Source organism: Dermacentor silvarum, chromosome 4, assembly GCF_013339745.2.
Source record: "Dermacentor silvarum isolate Dsil-2018 chromosome 4, BIME_Dsil_1.4, whole genome shotgun sequence".
NCBI lineage: Eukaryota > Metazoa > Arthropoda > Arachnida > Ixodida > Ixodidae > Dermacentor > Dermacentor silvarum.
Window position 1 is genome coordinate 206,129,954 of NC_051157.2, and position 23,670 is coordinate 206,153,623.

A 23,670-nucleotide genomic window follows, 5' to 3' on the forward strand; every position below is an offset into this window, starting at 1 on the left:
AGCTGCGTTTTTGGGGCGTATGCCGCAACTCAGCGACGAGACGAAGAACAGGCTCGAGGCACCGATATCAACTCATGAAGTTGAACAAGCAATTGAAGATTTAAAAGCCGGAAAATCACCCGGTCCGGATTGCCTTTGTGCCGATTTTTATAAACTGTTTAAATCAGATCTATCGCCGCTACTCGCTGACGTGTTTAACGAAGCGTATGAAGTAAACGCATTGCCACTTTCTTTCGGGCAAGCGCACACTGTACTAATCCCTAAGACTGACCAGCCTGCGAAACTGAAACATGTAACGCCGTACAGACCAATATCACTTACCAACAGTGATTACAAAATGTTCATGAAGATAATCGCAGACAGGTTACAAACAGTAATGGAAATCATAGTAGGTCGGCACCAAACATGCGGAATCAAAGGACGAAGCATTAACACGAACGTACACATAATGAGATCGATTTTGGAATATTGTGACGCCTTAAGGGCACGAGTTGCGATTCTTCAACTTGACTTGGAGAAAGCTTTTGACTGTGTTGCTCACGGTATTTTATTTGCCATTCTTAATCATATAAATGTCGTGTCCATAATTACTGACGGGGTAGCCATGGCGTACCGGAACGGAATTACTAAGCTTATAATTAACAAGACATTGGGGGCCCCCATCAGCATTCAACGTTCCGTGCGTCAAGGCTGCCCAGCCAGCCCACTTTTGTTCTGTATTTATCTGGAGAGATTGTGTTTGGCAGTCATTGAGAACAAATTTATTCATGGGTTTACGATGCAAGCGTCAGAAGTCAAACTCCTGGCCTATGCTGACGACGTAGCCGTGTGTTGCAAAGACAAGGAGAGCATTTTGCAGACGATAAATGTTGTGAAAAACTTCGGTGAAATCACAGGTAGTAGAGTAAACTCGAGCAAGTGCCTCGGTATTTGGCATGGAGAGTGGCCTGAGGCTCCTGCTATATATGCGAATGTCAAGTGGTCAACAACGCCAGTAAGGTACTTAGGCGCACCACTCGAAGCTTACAAACAGAGTGACGAATACTGGCAGGACCAGCTTAAAAGTGCTAAAGAGAAGGCTGAGGCGTGGAAGGCCAAATACCTTTCAGTATTTGCCAGGGCTACTGTATGCAACTTGTTTTTCGTCGCTAAGCTATGGTATGTCATGCAATTCATTTTCTGTAACAGGGTCAATGTGCAGAAATTCCACAGAGTTTTTGCCGTGTTTGTGTGGGGTTCCGGATGGGAGAGATATTGTCGCAATAATTTGTTCAGACGGGTGCAAGATGGAGGATTAGGGCGGGCCCACCTGTTTGTTAGGCAACTTGTTGGACGTTTTATTTTCTTTCGGAACAGCGATGATCCTTTTTTGCAAACAGTCTGTAGAGTTAGACTCGCGCACTTGTTGCCAGAGTTGATTGTATGCTCCCAAGGTGTGCCGGCGGCAGTGTTTGGTTTTTACAGGGAAATTGTATTCAGTGTTCGTTTCCTTGCTGTACGGTATTCGAAAGAATATTTGTTTAAGGTCTCAAGGAAAAAGCTGCGCAACGATATAATAGACAGCCTTTTTCCCCCGCCTCTGTACAGAGCCATATACAGTCGAGGCCCAGGCCAGAATGTTTTTAAACGCGTCAAACGAATGCAGGTACCACCAGGTATGAAAAGTTTCTTTTTCAAACTACACACAGGTACACTTTCAGTTGCAACGTTCCTAGAAGAAAGAGGCTCTTACATGCCATGGGGCTCACAATGTATAATTTGCAAACAACCTGAAACCATAGACCATGTTTTTTTACACTGCTGGGAAGGAGTATACTTATGGGATGTTTTTTCCTCTTGACCCACATGGCATCAGATTTTTGCCGATAGACGACGATGACGGAACACCGTTTGATCAGATTATGCTGACTGGCCTCTACTGTATATGGCGCTCCCGCATGGCAGGCTTCTATTGCGATCTCGATAGAAGACCAGCCCGTGTGTATTTTCGGGAACAAATAAGACGTTTTCTTGATGTGGTTGCAACACAAGAGTGTCCCCCACCTTGGATGGCCAGGATGGAACCCCTGGCCAATCTTAATGAATTCTGAACAAAGCCTGTTACAATATGACAGGCTGCATGTGCTTATTATTTATACTTAACAGATGAGAAGTCCATCTGTGTTTGTACATATCTTAGTTATGTTGGTATTCCTATGTACCGCTGCTTACCGGTAATAAAGAAAAAAAAAGTGGTAGCGTGGCCGAGCGGTCTAAGGCGCTGGTTTAAAGCACCAGTCTCCTCGGAAGCGTGGGTTCGAATCCCACCGCAGCCAGATTGTGTTGCTTTTTTTACGTGCGCTTTTCGGCAAAAGGCGCACGCGACCGTCACTCAGCTGGAGAAAAGTGGTAGCGTGGCCGAGCGGAATTCTGCTTCCGGCCACCGAGCGTGACGGACGTATGATGACGGGCTCCGAAGGAGCGGCTTCAGCGGCCCAGAGCGGCCGCGGTAACAGGAATTTTGCTGCGGACAACGAGTACCAAGTTGTTTTGCCGAGTTTGCCGACAGGGCGTTTTGTTGTGAACACCGTTTTTTTACATTGTGATATCAGGGCCCGCCCATACCGGGTGGAAGATTTCCGCCATGCGCTTGGCCCGTTATCGCTCCGGCCGGAAGTGGTGGCCCTCGGGGCCTACCGTATGAGCCATGTTTGGGCCGTGACCTTCAAGGACGACGAAGCGGTGAAGAAGATCGTCAGCGTTGGTGAGCTGCAGGTCAAAAAGTGCCGATGCCTCGTCATTGACCCCGCCAACCAGGATGTGCGCTTGAAAGTGCTTTGGCTGCTGCACACCGTTCCCGACTGAGGACGTGCGTCTTGCCTTCGCGCCGTTTGGAAAGGTCACGGACGTCGCCCGCGAGCGGTGGTGGGTGCATGGCGTGGCTGATAAGAACTCTACCGCAAGACTGGTTACGCTGAAGTTGAAGCCGGGCGTAATGCTGGACGACCTCCCACATCAGGTGAGCGTCTCCGGCGAGCTGGCTCTCGTGGTTGTGCCGGGCAGGGCCCCTCTCTGCCTGCGCTGCCGCGGAACGGGCCATATTCGTCGCGACTGCCGCATTCCGCGGTGTGTTGCGTGCCGACGCTTCGGTCACGAAGAGAGTCAGTGCGAGCGGACGTACGCTAGCGTGACCGGACCCGTGAGCAACGATGACAACTCCGCCCTACATATGGACGAGGCGGACATGGAAGACACATCGTCCACGGCTAAGGAAGCAGCTGGCGAGGCGGCAAAGACGGAGGCACGACTCCAGAAACAGGGGCAACACGTCGACGAGGCCGTCGCCACTCAACAAGAGAAGGCAGGGGACAGTGTAGCTGTGACGAACGCTGAAGTAAAGAGCCTACGTGAACCGGGAGCGACCTCCACCCCCCCTGAACCTGAGGGCATGGACACCCATACCGGGCTCGCTAAGCAGGCGGGGAAACGACCGCACGACCAGGCTAATAGCCTGGCTACGCTACAAGACAGCAATGGTGGAGACGAGCCACCGCCCAAAACTCCAGGTATGAGGAGACCAACCCTGAAGCTGCGGCCGAATATTACGGACGATCCATGGCAGGCGGGTAAACCGCCTCCGTAATTTTGTACTGTCTGTAGCTTAGGCGGGTTGGGGGGTTGGTGAGTGCAATGGCCGTCATCCTGAGCACTATCCTTTTTAGAAACGTGTCAGGAACGGGGGCTCAAGTTGCATTTGAGTGTTTCTTAGAGAGGTCGAGTTGTGTTTGCTTTTGTGGCTATCGACGCGGTTATCGGCGCGTCATTATGAACACGCGTCCTTGGGTAACTGATGGGCACCCTTCTGCCATTTAGTCATGGCGGCCAATATTGAAGGAGCGCTACGTGTAGCCACGTTAAATGTACGAGGGCTCAGCGCAAGAAGGCGACAATGTCAGCTAAGTCGTCTACTCTTAGATTATGACTTGCATCTTGTGGGAATCCAAGAAACCAAAATAGAGAGCCAAGAGCTAACCGACAGAATGGTGTCCAATTTTCGTACTCACTTTGATGTGTGTGTTTCTCACGCTGTTGGTGGATCAGGTGGTTGCGCTATATTCATTCGAAGAAACTTTGGCATTTGTGTGCAGTCAGTGTTTTCGTGTGATACTGGGCGCCTTTCAGTGGCTGATTTTTGTTTTTGCGATAAGGATTTCCGTGTCATTTGTGTCTACGCACCGAATATCGAAACGGACCGGCGATCCTTCTTTGAGCGTCTTGAAACGTACAGTCAACCACAAAAGTTTGCGGACCACGCGAGCGCGTGCCAGACTGCCTATCCGCGCCACCTAGCGGTACGCCACCTAGCGGCGACAGGGGCGCTCTCCCGGATATGAGCCCTCTTGGTACTCGCCTGCCTGTTAATTTTTTATTCCCGTGCATGACATTGTTAGTTCGTTGTGTTGACGCAGAGCGCTGTCTGCGATAAGACCGCCACATATCGGGCTTGATAGCAGTATCGGAGCAATCACTGCAACCTTTGTCGACTGGTGTGCCAGTGGGTAGATAAGTTTCACGAAGCGCTGCGACGATTTTTTTACGCGACGTTTACTGGCGCACTTTGGTTGGCAGCATCTTGGTCCAATGAGTGTTGCTGCTTCTGCGTCTTGAGAGAAAGGGTAGGGAGGTGTTTCACTGTCATCAAAAATAAAGAAAAAGCGGATGCATAGAAAATTTTCTTTCACACATAGGCGCATCTTCGCATCAGTCGCTGAAAACGTAGTAGACTTGCTTCAGGCCACGTGGTGATTGCCTATTTGGAAAGATGCCGCTGCGTGTTCCACTTGACGAAAGAAGGCACATTGTGCGTTTATTTATAGAGGGAATACCTCAGCGCGAAATCTGCCGCCGAACCAACAGGAGCCGGACTGCCGTGAATAGGATTATTCAAGCTTTCCGCGGCGATGACAGATTCAGAGATATGGAGCGCAGTGGGCGTCCAAGGGCCACGACTGAGGAAGAGGACCGCCTGATTACGGCCGCCATCGTGGCTGATCCTTTTCAAAGTGCAGAGGATATCCGAGAAGCGCTCTCGCTCACGGTATCGTCTGAGACTGTAAGAAGAAGGCTGAGTGAGCTTGGCCTGCAGTCTTTCGTAGCAGCACAGAAGCCCTGCCTCTCAGACAGCCAGCTACAAGAACGACTCATGTTCGCTACAGCAATGAAAGATTGGACAACAGAGAAATGGGGCGATGTCATCTTTAGCGACGAGTCAACTTTTTCCACGCGCTGGGACCAACGGAAGCGGGTTTGGCGACCACTAAACTGCAGGTGTGTTTACAGTGTATTGGCAGTTAATTCACGAAGCTAATTCTGCATCACAACATGTTTCACGTAAATTGAGCTTTTGGACATTACGAGATTTTTCTGTAGTGGTATTATGTTGAAAACATTAACGATTGTTTCATAGTACTACTTACTCTGAAGCTAATTAAAAGCTGCCAGTGGGTCTTTCAGTACTATCTAATGATGTTTGCACGTTTTCTATTGCAACTCTATAACAGCATTATAAAGTTCATACGCAAGAGGAATCACAACATTTTTAGACGCGCCGCTGGAACCCAATTGTATGCTATTTCTTGCAGATATCTGCCTAATTACACACAGAGTGTTCTATCCAGTGGACGGTGTTCCGTGAGCGTGTGGGGAGCAATCAGCAAAGATGGCCTTGGTCCCCTCGTGCGTCTGGAAGGGCCCTTCACTGCGTCACGGTACTGCGACGTCATCACTAGACACCTCGTTCCGTATGCGCTGGACGGTCCCTTCAGCGACGGCTGCTATTTTTGTCAACACGACCGCAGCCCGATCCATAAAGCACGTATCGTCCAGTCATTGCCAGAAGAACATGCTGTTTGCCAGCTTGAGTGGCCTCCATGTGGCGCTGACTTGAATCCCATAGAAAATGTCTGGGGCATGTTGAAGAAACGGCTGTCCACATGAGCCAACCGCGGCCGCACGGCCGATACGCTGTGGCAAGCGATCGCACACGAATGGGAAAGCCTGCGCGGTCGACCGGAGATTACTGAATCTTTGTACGAGTCGATGCCCACGCGCATCAATAAGGTGCTAGAAAACGGCGGACATTTCACTTCCTACTAGATCATTGAGAGACCTATGTTTCATGACACTTCTGTAAATGTCTTGTGAATAAATTCATCCCCTTCAGACACGAATTATGATGCACTGTCTGCAAATGCGTCAAATGCGCATGGCATCATTTCAAGACGCTCACTATTACATTCCAAGAAAGAAGACGAAGCAATGTGCTGTTTTGTGCGAGTTTCAGTAACAAACATTAATTAGCGTATAACTCATTATCTAATTATTCTGAAATCCGTCAGCTTCAATGCTTGCATAAAAAGAATCAACTATTAGGCCGGAAACGCATGCACACTTGCTTTTTCGGTTGTATTCGTGTCGACCGGAGAAAAAAAATACTCTTGACGTTGGTCTTGGAACGCGGCACGTCGAACGATTGTCTAACATGGTAGTGTCTCCAGCAAAGTGATCATCTGCAGCAATACGCAGGACAATGAAGTTAACTGACCGCTAGTTGTCCCATCAGGAAGCGGACACGAATGTGCACACTGAGTTTTAGGTCATTTGAAGAAACACGTGGCGTGGGACGCGCCTCCGAAGTTCGAGTCCCCAAACGAGGACGCCGTGTCGCAAAGGGTTATAAAAAGAGTCATCGCACCCGATTATTTCTTATTTTTCTAAATGTAACCACTATAGCAGCGCGGTGGTTCGGGCTTTGCGCAGCAAAACCTGGGCGCAGGCGATCAAATCCCGGCCGCTACTGTCACTTAGCGATGGGGGAGGAACGGAAAAATTCTGCCTACTGACTAAGCATCTGTGTCCCATGGCTGCCTCACCGCTCACTCACGCACTCACGAAAAAAAAAAAAAACAGCGTGGCTACGCGAAAATAGAACTGATAACAGCCGAAGAATACGCTGTCTGATTACTTGTACTGATATTCTGCTCTCAAAATATAAGCAAGTAGCCCTGGCTAACAAAGAGCGCGTCACGTTGAAAGAGATAGGTAGAAAATATTTGCGCACAGTGCGAAAATAGACAGGCCATAGATTTAAGGAGGGATGCGTCTTCAACGTCGCGCTGCTGTCGATCGCTGGTGACGTAGCGGAAGTGTCGCGAAGAGGCTCTTGGCCATGCGCTCGCGTGGTCCTGCAAACTTTTGTGGTTGACTGTACGTAAACTGTCAGAAGGTGGTAATACTGCTGGGCGATTTTAACTGTGTATGCACTGCTGACGATCGCGCAAAATGTTCACACGTTCGCGACAAGAGTGCTGAATTGCTAAATGCGATGGTGCACGATTATGACTTGGAAGATGTCGGTAGTGTCTTCGCAAGCGGAACTCGCCCGCAGTTTACCCACTTCCAGCGTGATAGCCACGCTCGGCTAGATAGATTATATGTGCCAGCCGAATTGGTGCCTTTGTGTAGTGAATATGATGTGCAACCCATTGCCTATAGCGATCACTGCTTGATAACTGCCGCCTTTGGGAAAAGACAGATCAAACACACCTTTAACTGGGACCTCTGGAAATTGAACGTGCAGTTGTTGGGTGACGATGGTTTCGTTGATGCTGTTGCGAACGAACTAGAAAGCCTGTGTTCAGTCCAACTAGAAAGCTTCGCCATTAAATGGGAAGAATTTAAACAGAAAGTTAACACTATGGCTATTGAAAGAAGCAGTGTACTTCGGCATAACCTGAAACAGGCAGAAACAAACCTTCGCCACCAACTGCAATTTTTCATCAGCATGGAAAGTGCCCAGCCTGGTGTGTATACTAAGGAAATAAAGGAAGTAAAAACCGAACTCGAAAGGATAGGCTCTGAGAAGTACAAAGCGGCCGTTGTGCGATCAAGGTCTGAGAAGCTGTGGGCGGGAGAAGCGCCAACAAAACGAGCCCTCTCAGACGAGAAAAGGTACGCGTGTCGGAAGGAAATCCGCCAGCTAGCTAAAGGCAATGATATCACGTCCGACCAAAACGACATCAAGCAAGGGATCGCCGATCACTTCAAAGCCATCTTGAGTCAACCACGTGAACCTAAAGATGGCTACCAGATGGAATTCCTTTCGTTGATGCCAAGGCTAGATGAAGAAGTTAAGACACGGCTTGAACATCCCATTACCCTGAGTGAGATAGAGTGCGCAATAGACGAGTTGGCCCCCGGTAAAGCACCTGGGCCTGATGGCTTAGGGGCCACTTTCTATAAAACATTTAAGTCGGCGCTGGCTCATGTCCTCCAAATAGTTATTATCGAAGCGTACGACCGAAAAAGATATCCCTTGTCTTTCACAACATCGCATATCGTACTAATCCCGAAGAGTGATGATGAAAAGAAACGCTTGTTGCCTGGCTCATATCGCCCGATAACTCTAGCCAACGTTGACTATAAGATATTCACGAAAGTTTTAGCAAAACGACTGCAAAGTGTCATCAAAACATTGGTAGGGCCGCACCAGACTTGTGGCATTAAAGGCCGCAGTATTACAACAAATGTACACGTGGCTCGAAGTGTGCTAGAGTGTTGCGATGCGATTGGCGATTACGTCGCGATGATGCAGATCGATTTGGCAAAAGCCTTCGACCTTTTCTGGCGTACAAGAACTGCTCAACACGAATTATTGTTAATGGGGAGCTCACCGATAGCTTTCGTGTGCTCTCTTCGGTGCGTCAAGGATGCCCGCTTTCGCCCCTTCTGTTTGCTGCTTATCTCGAGCCACTCTGTTTGGCCATTAAAAACAACGAACGCATAGCAGGCTATCGAGTACAGAAGCACATGTTAAAATATTGGCGTATGCCGACGACATCGCGATTTTCTGCACAGATAAAGCGAGCATAATAGAGGCAACTGCTGTAGTCGAAAAGTTTTGCAATTCTACTGGAGCCCAGATAAACTGGGATAAAAGTTATGGCTTCTGGCATGGGAAGTTGGGAAGACAAGCCGTAGACCTTTTCTCGATTGAATTGGTCAAGGTTACCTACACAGTACCTGGGGGTGCCTCTCGGAAGTTACCGTGAGCCCGAACCGTACTGGCTCGACCAAGTTTCGAGAGCAAAGGAAAAGGCTGACGGTTGTAGAGGCAAGCAAATGTCAATGTTTTCTAGAGCCACTGTTTGCAACTTTTTTTTAGTTTCCAAGATATGGTATGTTATGAATGTGTTGTGTGCTGCGCGGGTAAGCGTACAAAAAATTCACCGCATTTTCGCCACTTTCATAATGGCCTCTACCTGGGAGAGGACGAGTCGAAAAAATTTGTTTTTCCCGGTCAAGAAAGGTGGGTTTGGTCTAGTTCACTTGTTTTTGCGACAAATTGTGTCACGCTTTGTGCTTCTGCGGGATCAAAATGATCTCTTTCTTCGAACAATAGAACAAGTACGGCTGGGCAGACTTCTTCCGGGATTCGTTGTTTCGTCGGCTCAGAACATGCCGGGAACTGTGAAAGGATACCTGCGTGGAAGTGGTGATGTCATATAGGATGTTAAATGTGCGTTTCTCACAGCAGTATCTGTCCACTGTTGCAAAGAAAGAATTGTACAGAGATCTTGTGGACACGATGCTCCCCGTACCTTTGTACCGCTCGCCACACCGTGGAGGCCCCGGACAGGACGTGCTAAAAAGAGTGAAGAAAATGCCAGTACGGCCATCAACTAAGTCCTTATTCTTCCAATTACATACAAACACACTTCCCGTTAAGACCTGGCTTCATAGCAAGGGTATTTTCATCCCCTGGAACACCAACTGCTTTTTATGTAAAAAACCAGAAACAATAGAACATGTTTTCCTAGATTGCTGGGGCCCCACCTTTCACTGGGACGTTCTGCAGAGAACGCTGAAGAAACAGTTACCTCTGGACCCGTATGGAATACGCTTTTTGCCAATAGATACCTCAGAGCAAGTACCGTACGACCTCATTGTGGTCCTGGGCCTCCAAGCTATGTGGAAAACTCGCATGCAATTTGAACATGCAGACTTGGTTGTAATACCGGTGCGAGAACACTTCATTGAGAGAGTTGTTTACGTGAGAGACGCTTACAAATCACTACCTGATCCACCACAATGGATGTATGTACTGGATGACCTGGTGGCGATGAAAAGATTTTAGTGCTGTGTTGGCCAAAGTGTGGCTGGCACGTTTTATCATTTGTAACCCTTGATTTTGTACGTCGACGACGGCAATAAAGAAAAAGAAAGCGTGGCCGAGCGGTCTAAGGCGCTGGTTTAAGGCCTGTACACGCTCGAGCCGCTCATCGCCGCAAGCCGCACCGCATGCTGGCGGTTCAGTGGCGGCGGACGGTTGAAGCAACCGGGCACAAAATTCCATTCACGCTGGGACCGGCGCGAGCGGTGCCGTACGCATGCGCCTTCTGGCTGGCAAAACAGATAACCAGCGACTGGCAACATGCAAGAGCGCGGTCGCAGCGTTTGTGTGCTGGCGACCAGCAAAATTTTGGCCCGAGCCAGGATTTTGTTATTACGCTTGTTTTCTTATTAGGTAATTTTCTGACTAGTGAGCTCGAGCGGTTCGCATGTGCCGGCATCCGCACTCCGATTTGGGGACGCGACGTATGTTAAGAGCCGGCAACCGAGAGGCGGGGCAAAGATGTTCTAAGTCGGCAACTATCGTCAACAGCAGACGACACTGGCATATTTTTGTCGGCGTGGGTTCAAGCTTCCGCGTCACGGCGAAAACGCAAAACTCTTGCACTGTCATACTCTGTTGACGGCATGTGTTGCGTTGGCGCGCTGAGCCACCTCTCGAATACTATGCAGTGATCTTACCTGCGCCTTTTTTTTTCGTTTCCCTTTCTTTCTTTTTTTTTAAATCATTGCTACCGCATACTGTTGTAACAACATACATCGCTATGTACTCGGTTGTGTGCGGCGTGACGGCGCATTTTTTGTAGATGTGCTAGCGAAAGCTTGCAAGACCGCGTGTGCGTTTTTAAGCCAATGAACAAGGGATTTGTCGCAGCAACAGCGTAGCACGCTGAAGCGCCGCAGCGTTATGCAGGGTGTTCATTTATAAGTTTAAAAATTTTTTTAGAAATCCTCTGTGGCAGGTAGCATAATTCTTATCGTTGAGCTGGGTTATTCGATGAGGCGGACATTAGTAACACGAGAAATCCCATATTGAACCAGTTTAAAAAAATGACTAATCAACTTCTAGGTAATTATTGCACAGCACATATTGTGATTTACGAATTGGAGCCGGTGAGCTTGGCAGGCATATCCACTTGGGATGAATTTCCAGAATGACGCCAGTTTGAAGATATGTGCCATCAAACTCGCCCTAAAGATGCACTGTTGTTCCACTTACTTTTTTACCAAAATGCTGTTTTATACATTGAAGCACTAAAGTAACTGGAACTCCCATGTATTTCGTCCCACACGTTGTAAAATAATATCTCAAAGCTGGCGTCATCCTGGAAATTCATTTCGAGTGGATGCGTCTTGCAAGCTCACCGGCTATAATTCGTAAATTGCAATATGTGTCGTAAAGTAATTAACTAAGAAGTTCATTACTCAATTTTGATTACTGTGTTTAATATGTGTTTCGATTTTTTGTGCTACTAATGTCCACCTCATCGAATAACGCAGCTCAACGATAAGAATTATGCTACCTGCCACAGGCGATTTTAAAAAATTCCGTAACACATTAAAATGAACGCCCTGTATATTAACATACTCTTATACAGATGGTTCTATTATCGCGGAATACAGCTGTGTAGATCGATAAGTCACTTCTCTTCATCACCGAGCACGCGAGTGAATATTCAACTACGGCTTGTTGATTTACTTACGGTTTTTTTAGTAGCTGCCAAGTTAAAAGTGAGCGTACAATTGATTACATGATGGAATATGATCGTGTCACACAGCACTCGTGTTTGTTCATTCTGTGTTATGTCGTTGTTCTATTGATGAAAAAAGCCGGCGAAGCAGTGCCCCCCGGCCTGATCAGAATCTTCGAGGCTAACCTCGAAGATCAGGCCCTAGAGACGCTTCTAGACCCCTTCAATGACTTTTGGACATCACGCAAGCTATCACAAGAATGAAAAACAGCTGAAGTACGCTTTATCCCCAAACCGGGCAAGTCCCCGCACATTGACAACCTGTGGCTGATATCCCTCACATCATGCATAAGCATAATCATGAAAAGGATAGTACTCAAATGCCTCCAACAACACCTGGACGAAACCCAGCAAATGCCAGACCCCATGTTTGGCTTTATACGACATCTTGAGACCCAGGACATGCTAATGCAATTGAAGAAGGAGATTGTCATCCCTGCCACACACCACGGGCCATTCTCACCGCTAGACCTGAAGGGGGCATTTGACAACGTGGCACACGAGGCGATATTTCGGAATCTCAACACAGGCTCAACAACACAGTGGCGTATTTAAGCCACTGAAAAGTAAGGATGGATGTTCAGCCTTGCTGGTGTGGCATTTCATAGGTTGTAACCCACCATATTTTTAACCAAGCAATAAGGAAATTATATGGTCACGCCGTACCATCAGTACAACTGAAGTGTTGCTTCCCCAAGGAGTCTCACTGCCACCTTCCCCATTTTGTAAACACTTCGTAAGTACAAACTAGCACATGGTATGTAGTCACATTATATGCTGTCTGTATGCTTGGTGAAGTGCACCAAGTATTTTCTCACCCTTAAAACCTGGGCTAATGCTGTCTTTTTAAAAATAATAATTCTGCAATAACTTTACTCAATACATTGCTGTGAGAACAATAGTTGGCTTAACAGTAGCACTGCACACATACCGTCATACCACATTGCAGACATACTCTATAGAGGCTGGCCACAATCAGCGTAACTGAAAGCCAGCTGAACAGGGTGCGAGTTCATGTGTATCAAATAAATGTCTGTTCCATTGAGAGGTTATATATCTGTCTGTGATATAATTATCAATTGAGAATACATATGGCAGAAGAACAAAACACAAGACAACACAATCAAGTTCCCTGTGAGAAGCTGCTTTTTGCCACTATTACATGCAACAAAAAGAGACTTCATTAAGCACCACTATGGCTTGCGTGCCTCTTTGTGCATTGTACAAGAAGTAAAGGTGGGCGAATGTAAACGTTTTCAAATACGAATTGAATAAAATATTATTTATCAAATATTCAATAGTCATACGACGACACACGTACCTGTAGTAACAATATTTATTTTCGTATAAAAAAATTAGGTACCACACCTTAACTAGTGCAAAAAGAGAGCTAAATATTGGGCACAAAGGATAAGTTTTAAATGCAAGACTACTAATTGTTACGTAAAAAAATCGACATAAACAGTCTATCAACAACTTTAGAGCCTGGCTCCAAAGAAGCTTTTTAAGAAAGAATGTCCCCTGAATGGCTAGCTTTCAAAAACGTGCAATATATTGTTCCCAAGAAAACATCAAAGTTGTAGAAAAAAAAATAGCCGATGAAGGACCTACGTGTTGTAGACATATGTAAAACTACTCGTTGCAAGGAAAACAGCACAGACTTGTAGCATAAAAGATCAGTCTGCTAGATCAAGAAATGTGTGGTCACCTTTCGCGTGAAAAAAAGCCTATGGGAAAGTTTTCTTGCCAATATGACTGAAAGATACTTTCGTAAACATGCTTGCCTTTGGGAGGCTACATACACTTGTTCACATGCAAGTACCTGTCGCGTATTCATTGTTAAAGAAGTTCAATTAATATAATGACACGAGAGCCTCCTCTGATTAGGGAAAAATAATAGTTGTAGGGTCATATATAGATAACATTTAGAATGTCAAGGTACCCTTTTCCATATTATCCAAGTACTCATGAAAGACAAGACTGCAAGAAACAGCATAAAACTAATGCAAAAGCTATAACTGATTATGTCAATGAGATTTCATGTGGCAAAGTATTTCACAAGGCAGATAGGATGTGACATCTGTGATTCAGAGATACGTCATTGTATCGGGGCACAAGTATTGTACAACTGATAATTTTGGGAATAAAGAAATAACAAGCATTGATTCCCGGTATGTCACCATGCCACTTGTATCTTAAAAAGGACTATCACTTATATGTCAAGCTTGCACCATTATGTTTATGTGACCATACATGTGTACCCCATCAGTAATGAACCGTTGCTTTAAGTTATGACCACTGTCATGTCATTCCCGTACATTAATTGTGGTTTTGCACAATACACCTAGAAAACTTTTGAGCGGCATTGCAGTACTTTTTCTTGTATGTGCACACTGGCTTTCTGTCACAACACCCACTTCGCATCCATGATAAATGCTGCAGTCAAGCAAAATAGAGTTTCAGACTAAGGTACCTAAACTGCTTTCATTCCAGAAAACCCCAAACAAGGTTTAGATTCTTGAGGACACAAGTTACTTGCGTCCTTTGATCTAAGGCTGTTTTCTGCATGCAATGAATGTTAAGATTTCTGCTGTGCAAATCAATGTTAACCTGATAAAAGGGATGGCAAGCCAAAACTTGCATTCGTGATACTAATTTAGAAGAGCTATGAATTGGGCTAGTTGGGGTGCATTCATTTTTTCTTGCGCTAAGTATAGTAGGACGCCACAGGGCATTTCAGTGTCTGTTCCATCTCTGTGGCGTCCTACTATACTTAGCGCAAGAAAAAATGAATTCGTGATACTAGTTGCTACTGGGGCCAGATTAACCTATGGGCTAAGGGGGCTGCAGCTCCAGGCTAGGGGGCCCTGTGAGAAAAATGTTTCCTTGAATTAAACTTTATTTCTTGCGTTCAGTACAGAGTAAAAAATAATGTGAACAAATACATTGGGATCCCTAGCTCGAGGCCAGTTGCAATCCATAAAAAATGTAGAGGATGCAAAGCAATTAATTTAGCACAGACACATGTACTTAAACTCAGCAACAATATGCACTTTACATTAGAAGTAGAGAATACAATACAAAGAATCTTCAAAATGCAAACGGTATCATTGAACATTTAGAAGGAAAATGCACCAGAAAAAAGAAAAAGGAAGCGGTGAATGTATTAATAAACATACGAAAGAAGATCACGAAAATGCAGTTTTAATTATCTCTGAAAATTAGCTGCATTTCTAATTTACGTGGGCTGAACGTTCCTCTCGACTACTCCAACACTTCAAATTCTCTGTTTACCACACACATTACAAACCTTTGGAACCAGAAAATTTTGTTTTAGTGCACTGCGTGTACAGCGTCCTGATTCGGTAAAGTTGGTAGTAGAGAGTGGGTAGTCAGTAACGATGCTACTATTAACCATTACAAGAGTTTAAAAATTTAGTAATTAAGTAAACGGTAAAATGTGTACGTGTTGAAAGAGCGGTGTTGTGTTAGCATTGTAATGTGAGGAAGTCATAAAGCGGACAGCCCTCTTTTGAAGTTTTATAAATGGCTCAATGTATGAATGGCCCAGAGATGTAACACAGTACCACAGATGGCTGTGGAACAAGCTGAAATAAATTTCTCGAAGGGTTTCTGTATCAAAACAATTTCGGCTCTTGAGCAGAATATAACAAGCCTTGCCGAGATTTTTGCTAAGCTTGTCAATGTGAGGTTTACATAGAAACAACTCATCTAATTAGTACAACCCCTTGATGGGCCCCTCAGAAATTTAAGAGGACCGTTCATCAGGGCCCTGTGGAAAATTTTAGTTATAATATAAAACTTTTAAAGTGTCTTCCAAGGAGTATTCTACCACAAGAATTCTTTAAAACAGCATAGTAGCAGCCGAAATAGAAGCAAAGAATCTGTAGTACAAGAACGTGACCTGCTCTTCGTGCACAGAGGCATTCTTTCTTTGCCCAACCAGCAACGCAAAGGACCTTTCTCTCTTGCCTACTCCCATATAAGAAATGAGGGTTCACCTCCTCTCTTTTTTTGTGCAATACACCTAATGCACCTTTCATATTTTTTATTTAGATCACGACAACGGCTTAATACATCCATGTTACATTTACAAGTCGAACTGCAATGAGCTTGTTGACATGATGGCAGATAATTAATGTAAGGAGATGGATCGTTGCGAAGGTGCATGAAGATAAACATTGTTCCCTCGTCAATTCCACGCCTTACGTTTCTCATGTTGCCTAGCTTTCTGTTTTCCTTTGGTGCAGGCTACATGGTGACGTTCACAAAAGATTTACAGATGTGAGGCCCTTCTCGCATGCTCCTCTTGTACGATGAATTACTGTGGCGGTGTTAGCACTGGTAACATCAGTAGCCACCCTAACCGTGATTACGCAGCAACATGGCACCGCCCATGCAGCCCAGACCACCCGCTTCAATCTCAATTTGCCCTTTTACTAGCTGTACGCCCTGAAAGCAATAAATAAATGGTAAAATCCATCACTGCGTAGTCTCATCTCATGCTGAGGACAAAGCATTAGGTATTTTTTGTTGTTCTTATTGAGATCAGCTGTTTGTTTTGACACTGCTAGGACTACACAGGCAGTAAAAGTGGTTCGGTTTCTATTTAGCAGGTGGCACCACAGCAGTAGCAATGGTGATGCATTGACGATGCAGAGCGCTACGAATGCATCATTGTTCACTGCATCATTAATTCCTGCTCTGCTCTAGTACGGTACGTGATGACAGTGGTGAGCAAACGTCAAATATACGCTGAGCAGATGGCGTGGTGCATGTGAACATTTATCAGGGTGTTCACTTTTACTAAAACTGGCTCAGGAGGCTGTATTGAACTGGTCAGATAGCGTGTCGGTGAAGCGAAGCCCAACAGTAGCATTCATGGAAACGCAGCCTTTAGTTACAACGTAGGAACATTTCTTGCGTCACTGCTCCAACAGTGGCTGATGTATCGAAAGGATGGCAAGCAGACGCTGAGCAGCTGATGCAGCATGGATGAACACATCTTGAGGGGAATTCAGCCTTCCTATTGGCTAAGAAGCCCTGCCGCTGCCCCAGTGCTGCAAGGAACTACTGAGATGGAGTATAACTGGCAAAGCACATTGTTCAGCATGAAAGGTTGGGCAGTGGCAGAGAAGGTGCGTTGCAGTGTCGTCACATCCGCAAAAAATAGCATGCGGTACATTTGCATTGTTTACATTACAGCAGATGACACCTAGCACAAAATTAATAATTGCAATACATGGAGCAGTGATATAACTTTTAAGCTGTTCCCTAGCCTCCCCTCTTCGTAAAGTGTAAAATGTGCAGTGACAACGCTGGAAACAAACAACACGTGTACAAAGCAAGGAAAGCTGGTTTGATACAAAACCCATACTGAGATGTAAAGAGCACAAACGACCAGCAGTGCTTCTGCACTGTTTACTTCAGTGCACATGCATAAAAAGCACCCTAAAGAGCTTGTAGTGTGTGTCCAACTCAGCAGCTGCTTAGCTACAAGAAAGTTCGGCCAAGGAGAAGGAGGTTTCATTATTTTTCAATGTATGTGTACAAGTACGGTTTGTTTCCGCCTCCTTGAATTTTGGTTTTGGCATCCTTGAATTTTGGGTCTAATGTTCTGTACAAACCGTTCTGTATGCACGGTTCACTTCAGAGCATATGCATATCGCATAAAACGAATACTTATACGCCTAGCACCACTGCGACACATTTCACGTATACATAACAGTACCCTTCACCTCGTACAGTAAGAACCCCAGCACTCAAACGCTCTGTACGTGTTCGCGGTCACCAAGGCGCATCGCAGCCCCCAAAATAGCTCACATGAAGCAAGGCACAAACAGAACATTACGAATGGCTGCGATGACGCGACAATAAAGCTAATCGCTACAGGTCATATGGTCACTTCTTAAACACAAACCAGCACTGCACAATGCACATACACGTATGAGCTTCGCCGCGATGAAGCGCGCACACACAACACCTAGGTACACCATACGCTGAGATGGGCGACCGCACTATTTTCATTCCGGCGCGTACTGAATGCATGTGTCATGCTTAGAATGCGCGTGTATGTGATGGCCTTCGCGTTTGTACTGCTGGTACTGCACAAGCGAAATACGGCCCAACATACACGAAATCGCCGGTTTCATTGCTTCCGACGCTCGCGTAAACACAACACATTTCCATCTGGTGCCGTTGACGATCGCACGCGCTGAAGAGGTCAGGCAGGGTACATCGGATTGCTGCGTTCGACGATTATCTCCGCGAGTGCTCGATAACTCTTGCAATGATCCCACAAAAACTCAAAAACGACAAAAAAAACAAACTGCCACAGCAGCCTATGCGCCTAGGCCTCGCGCTTCGCTTCGCTTCGAACCAGCGCCATGTTTGTGCGGTCACCGCATACATGCTGCATACTGGAAAAAGTTCACGACCGCCTCTCGTGACGTCAGAGCGGCTATTTTAAGCGGACCGCGCGAGGGCGGTGCGGCTTGCGGCGATGTGCGGCTCGAGCGTGTACAGGCCCTTAAGGCACCAGTCTCCTCGGAGGCGTGGGTTCGAATCCCACCGCAGCCAGATTGTGTTGCTTTTTTTACGTGCGCTCTTCGGCAAAAGGCGCACGCGACCGTCACTCAGCTGGAGAACAGTGGTAGCGTGGCCGAGCGGTTATGTATTTCTGTTCCTACGAGACCAAAAAGACGCATTCTTGCGGACGGTAATACAAATTTGGCTCAAAGAGGCACTGCCTGAATATGTTGTATCATCCAGCCCTGTGAAACATGTGTGGGTGCGCGGCTTTCTTTGGGAGGTTGTGCGCACATTTCAGTGTTTGAAAGTTCGTTTTTCTGCGCAGTATCTTGCTGATGTTAGAAGGAAACAGCTTTATAAAGATCTCATTGACACTATGTTGCCTGTACCTATGTACCGTTCCATATACTGTGTTGGCTCGGAAAAAAATGTCCTGAAGAGAGTTAAGAAAATGTCGGTGCGGCCCTCTATGAAAACATTCTTCTTTCAGCTGCACACTGGCACACTTCCCGTGAAGCCATGGCTTCAAGAAAAAGGAATATTTGTCCCTTGGTCCATAAACTGCTTAATCTGCCGAAAACCGGAGACAATAGACCACATGTTTCTTCACTGCACAGACTCTGTATTTCACTGGGACGTGCTGCAACGAACTTTAAAAAAGACGCTTCCGATATCGCCTTACGGTATACGATTTCTACCAGTAGATGGCGAAGACGAAGTACCGTGGGACATGTTTATGCTTACCAGCTTACACAGTATATGGAAAAATCGAATGGCATTCAGACATGCAGATGAGACTGTTCTCCCATACGAGAGTATTTGTAGAGAGCATGTCTTATATAAGAGATGTGTTTAAGGCCCAACAAGAACAACCAGAGTCATTCCACTTCCGGCCGCGAAAGCCTACGGACGTGTCTATCATGAGCTCCGTTGGAGCGGAGGTAGCGGCCCAGTTAAGCCGCGGTACCAGGAATGAAGTGTCGCAGGATTATGCAGTCATTTTGCCCCCCCCCCCCCTGCCAACTGGGTATGTTGTCCAAAATACTGTTTTTCTACATGCTGATATAAAAGGAAGACCGTACCGTGCAGAAGATTTCCGTGAACCACTGTTTCAACGTGTCGCGCCCACCGAAGTTCTTGCGCTTGGCGCCTATCAAATGAACCATGTGTGGGCGGTTACCTGCAAGACCGCTGAAGGCGCGAAGAAGTTTTTGGGTGATCCGGAATTGACGGTGAAGGGCCGGCGATGCATCGTAATTGATCCAAGCCACCGTGACGTCCGTCTGAAGCTTCACAGGTTGCTCTACCACGTACGCGAAGAAGATGTGCGAAACGCGCTGAGCCCCTACGGAACGGTCATGGAAATAGGACTGGATAAATGGCGAATTGACGGCTACAGCCAGCAGAGCACCATGACACGTACAGTTGTGGTGCGACTGAAGGCCGACGTAACGTTGGACGATTTACCACATCAGCTTCGTGTTGGAGGCGAGCTCGCCCTTGTCGTGGTGCCCGGAAGAGCACCAAGGTGTTTGCGCTGCCAGCAAATTGGCCACATCAGAAAGGATTGCCGCGTCCCGCGATGCAACGTCTGCAAACGCTTTGGCCATACCGTAGAAAACTGCTCGAGGACGTATGCTGCAGCTGCCATGACCACGGTGAGCACGAAGAAATCCGAGCTCACCATGGACGAAGCCGAAGCAGAAGAATGTGTGAGTCCAGCAGCAATTTCAGGGGCACAAGAGACAAGCACCCAAGAAAATGAGCCACCGAAAACTGAGGAAAGTTTGAAAATCACTGCACATGTGCAAATTCCAATTCAAGCGAAGACGAAGAGTACGGACTCCAATGTCACCGAGGATGCCACCAATAAAACAAGTGCAAACCCTGAGGCAGCGGAAGTTCACCAAAAGCCTCCCGAAGAGGATTTCATGGATTGCCGTGAAGCAGAAGAAAATAGTGCGGTGGTAAAGAGACCACGAGACGACGGCGGTGGAGAGTCAAAGGACGCCAGCAGCAGTGAACCTCCGGCGAAAGCGGCAACTAGTCGCCGGCCGCGGCCCACTGCAAAGCCAAACGTCAAGGAGGGGGAGAAGAGGGCGGCTCAGCCGCCCACTTGACAACACAGCTAACGCACTACGTGTGTACCCGAAAATCGGGGCACACCTTGTTTTGGTGAGCGCATCCTTTTTTAACAAAAAAAATGGCTATTAGACTTGAGAGAGCAGTTCGTTTCGGCACTCTAAATGTGCGCGGGTTAGCTGCTAGAAGACGTCAGTACCAATTAAGCAGACTGTTTGCAGAACACGATTTAGATGTGATTGCCGTGCAAGAAACGAAAGTAGAGAGGCAGGAGGAAACTGATCGAATGGTTCTGCCTTTTCGCACCACGTATAATATTTGTGTATCACATTCCAATGGCTTGTCGGGAGGGTGTGCCATTTTCGCAAAAAAATCTATTGGTGCTGTGGAGACAAATATAAGAAGCAGTGATAGCGGACGATTCGTAGTATGTGATTTCTCGCTACTGAATTTTGAATGACGCGTGATTTGCTTGTATGCCCCGAACCGCGAGAACGAAAGGAAAGCTTTCTTTGAAGAAATTAGTGGTTTTCTTGATTGTAGTAGACATGTGATATTTATGGGTGACTTTAACTGTGTGTGCGCAATGGAGGACCGCTCCAAGCGTGTAAATATCCGCGATCAAAGCGCGTTGATTTTAAGTGAACTGATTGCAGAGAATGGACTAGAAGATGTGGCCCTCTGCATGTCTAATGGCAGGGCCCAGTTCACACATTTTCAGGGTCAAAGTCACGCGCGTTTAGATAGAGCCTACATTCCACTTGACCTTGTGATGTGCTGTGATGAATACTTGGTTACACCAGTGTCGTTTAGCGACCACTGTTTGGTGAGATTCACGCTTGGAAAGAAGGAAAAGCGACAAAGTTCAACTGGAACCTTTGGAAGTTAAATCATAGCATTCTGAAAGATGAAACGTTTACTAAAAAAGTAACAGAAGCGTTAATGATGATGTATGAAGATGAAAAAGATGACTGGGAAGAACGGTGGGAAACTTTGAAACAAAATGTTAAACTAAGTGCTATAGAACGAACGACGAAGCTTAATTTTGAGAAGAAACAAGGCGAGAAGAATTTGCAGTTGCAACTGCAAGCACTTTTAAAGGAAGAGAATGCGAAACCGGGCACGTTCACCGAGTAAATAAAAAATACAAAAAACAAGCTCGAATTTTTAGATAAAAAGAAATACAGAGGTGCTATTATTGGGTCAAGAACAGAAAAGCCTTGGATGGGCGAGACACCTACAAAACGGGCACTAGGTGATGAAAAGCAATATGCAGAAAGAAAAGAAGTTAAGGAAATAGTGTACAATGGCACATTGACGAAAGAAAAAAGTCAGATAAGGGAAGCATTTGTTGAACACTATCGCGAATTGCTTGGAAAGCGTTTGTCGATGGCGAGTGGATTTAGTGACGAATTCCTTTCTTTCGTGCCCAAGTTTGACGATGAAACGAAAAAAAGTTTGGAGGCTCCTATCAGCGTACAGGAGATTAAAAAAGCTATTGATGACTTAAGCACTGGAAAGACGCCTGGTCCAGATGGAATAGGAGCAGAATTCTATAAAATGTTTAAAGAAGAGATCGCACGCGCGCTGTTCGAAGTTATCGAAGATGGTTATAAAAAGAAAAGACTACCACGCTCGTTCACTGAGGCGCACACTGTTTTAATCCCCAAAACAGATGATAGCACCAAACTCCAGTCTGTGACGTCGTATCGGCCCGTTAGCCTATTGAACACGGATTACAAAATTTTCATGAAGGTGTTGGCCAGGAGACTTCAGAATGTCATTCAAAAGATTCTAGGACCGCACCAGACATGTGGCATAAGAGGTCGTAGCATTACGACAAATATACACATAGTAAGAAGTGTCTTAGAGATTTGTGATGACTTTGGAGACCGAATCGCAATGATGCAATTAGATCTACAGAAAGCTTTTGACCGTGTTTCCCATGAAGTGTTGTTCAGTGTGTTGGAACATGTGCAAGTAGGAAGTGTGCTTCTTGATTGATTAAAGATGGCATACTCGCGATGCGTAACACGCCTGGTAGTTAACAGGGTGCTCAGTGAAGAAATTGAGATACTCAGTTCTATCAGACAAGGATGTCCGGCATCAGCCTTACTTTTTGCCATGTACCTAGAACCCTTGTGTTTATCAATTATTCATAATTCAAATGTGCATGGATTTAGATTACAGAACACCGAAGTAAAGATTCTAGCATATGCCGATGACGTGGCTGTACTCTGTCAAGATAGGCAGAGCATATGTGAAGTTGTCCACATGGTCAAACAATTTTGTTCCATGACAGGTAGTATGATTAATTGGGACAAAACAACTGCATTTTGGTATGGTAATTGGGATATGAGACCTGATGTATACGTAAATGTAAGATGGGAAACCCGCCCGCTAAAGTACCTTGGGGTACCACTTCAGGTCTATCGTGACAACAACGACTACTGGAAAGACGAAGCAGAAACAACCCGACAAAAAACAAACGCCTGGGGAGGGCGTGAACTCTCTATTTTTGCACGGGCGTCTGTATGCAACCTATTTTTGATATCCAAAATATGGTATGTGTGCCAAGTCATTTGTATGTCACGCGTGAATGTGCAGAAATTTCACAGGATTTTTGCTGTGTTTGTATGGAAATCGACGTGGGAGCGAACAAGTCGCTCAAATTTGTTCCTATCGGCCCGAAACGGAGGTTTGGGTTTGTGTCACTTGTTTATTAGGCAACTTGTGTCTCGCTTTATTTTTCTTCGCGACCAAAGAAACGAATTTTTGCGAAGTGTAATAAAATTAAGACTGTGCTCCCACGTTCCAGAATTGTTGTGTCGTTGAATAACATGTATCAATATGTGTCAGGGTATCTGCGTGAAGTTGTACAATCTTAATTTTCTCAAAGTACGTTTTTCACTAGAGTACTTGTCCTCTGTAAAACGGAAAAGACTTTACAAAGACCTCATTGAATGCTTGTTACCAACGCCGCGATACAGATCTTTATTCAATGTCGGACCCGGACAGGACGTGTTAAGAAGAGTTATAAGGATGAACGTAAAACCGGGAGCAAAAACTTTCTTCTTTGAACTTCACTCTGGGACGCTCCCAGTAAAGCAGTGGT

The 23,670-nt window shown here is 46.0% G+C and overlaps 1 non-coding gene across 1 annotated transcript; it reads left to right on the plus strand.

Moving 5' to 3' along the window:
• Window positions 1–2,233: 2,233 nt before the first annotated feature.
• Window positions 2,234–2,315, plus strand: Trnaf-aaa (transfer RNA phenylalanine (anticodon AAA)). Its single transcript has one exon. It is a non-coding gene; the product is annotated as a tRNA-Phe (tRNA).
• The last annotated feature ends 21,355 nt before the right edge of the window (window positions 2,316–23,670 follow it).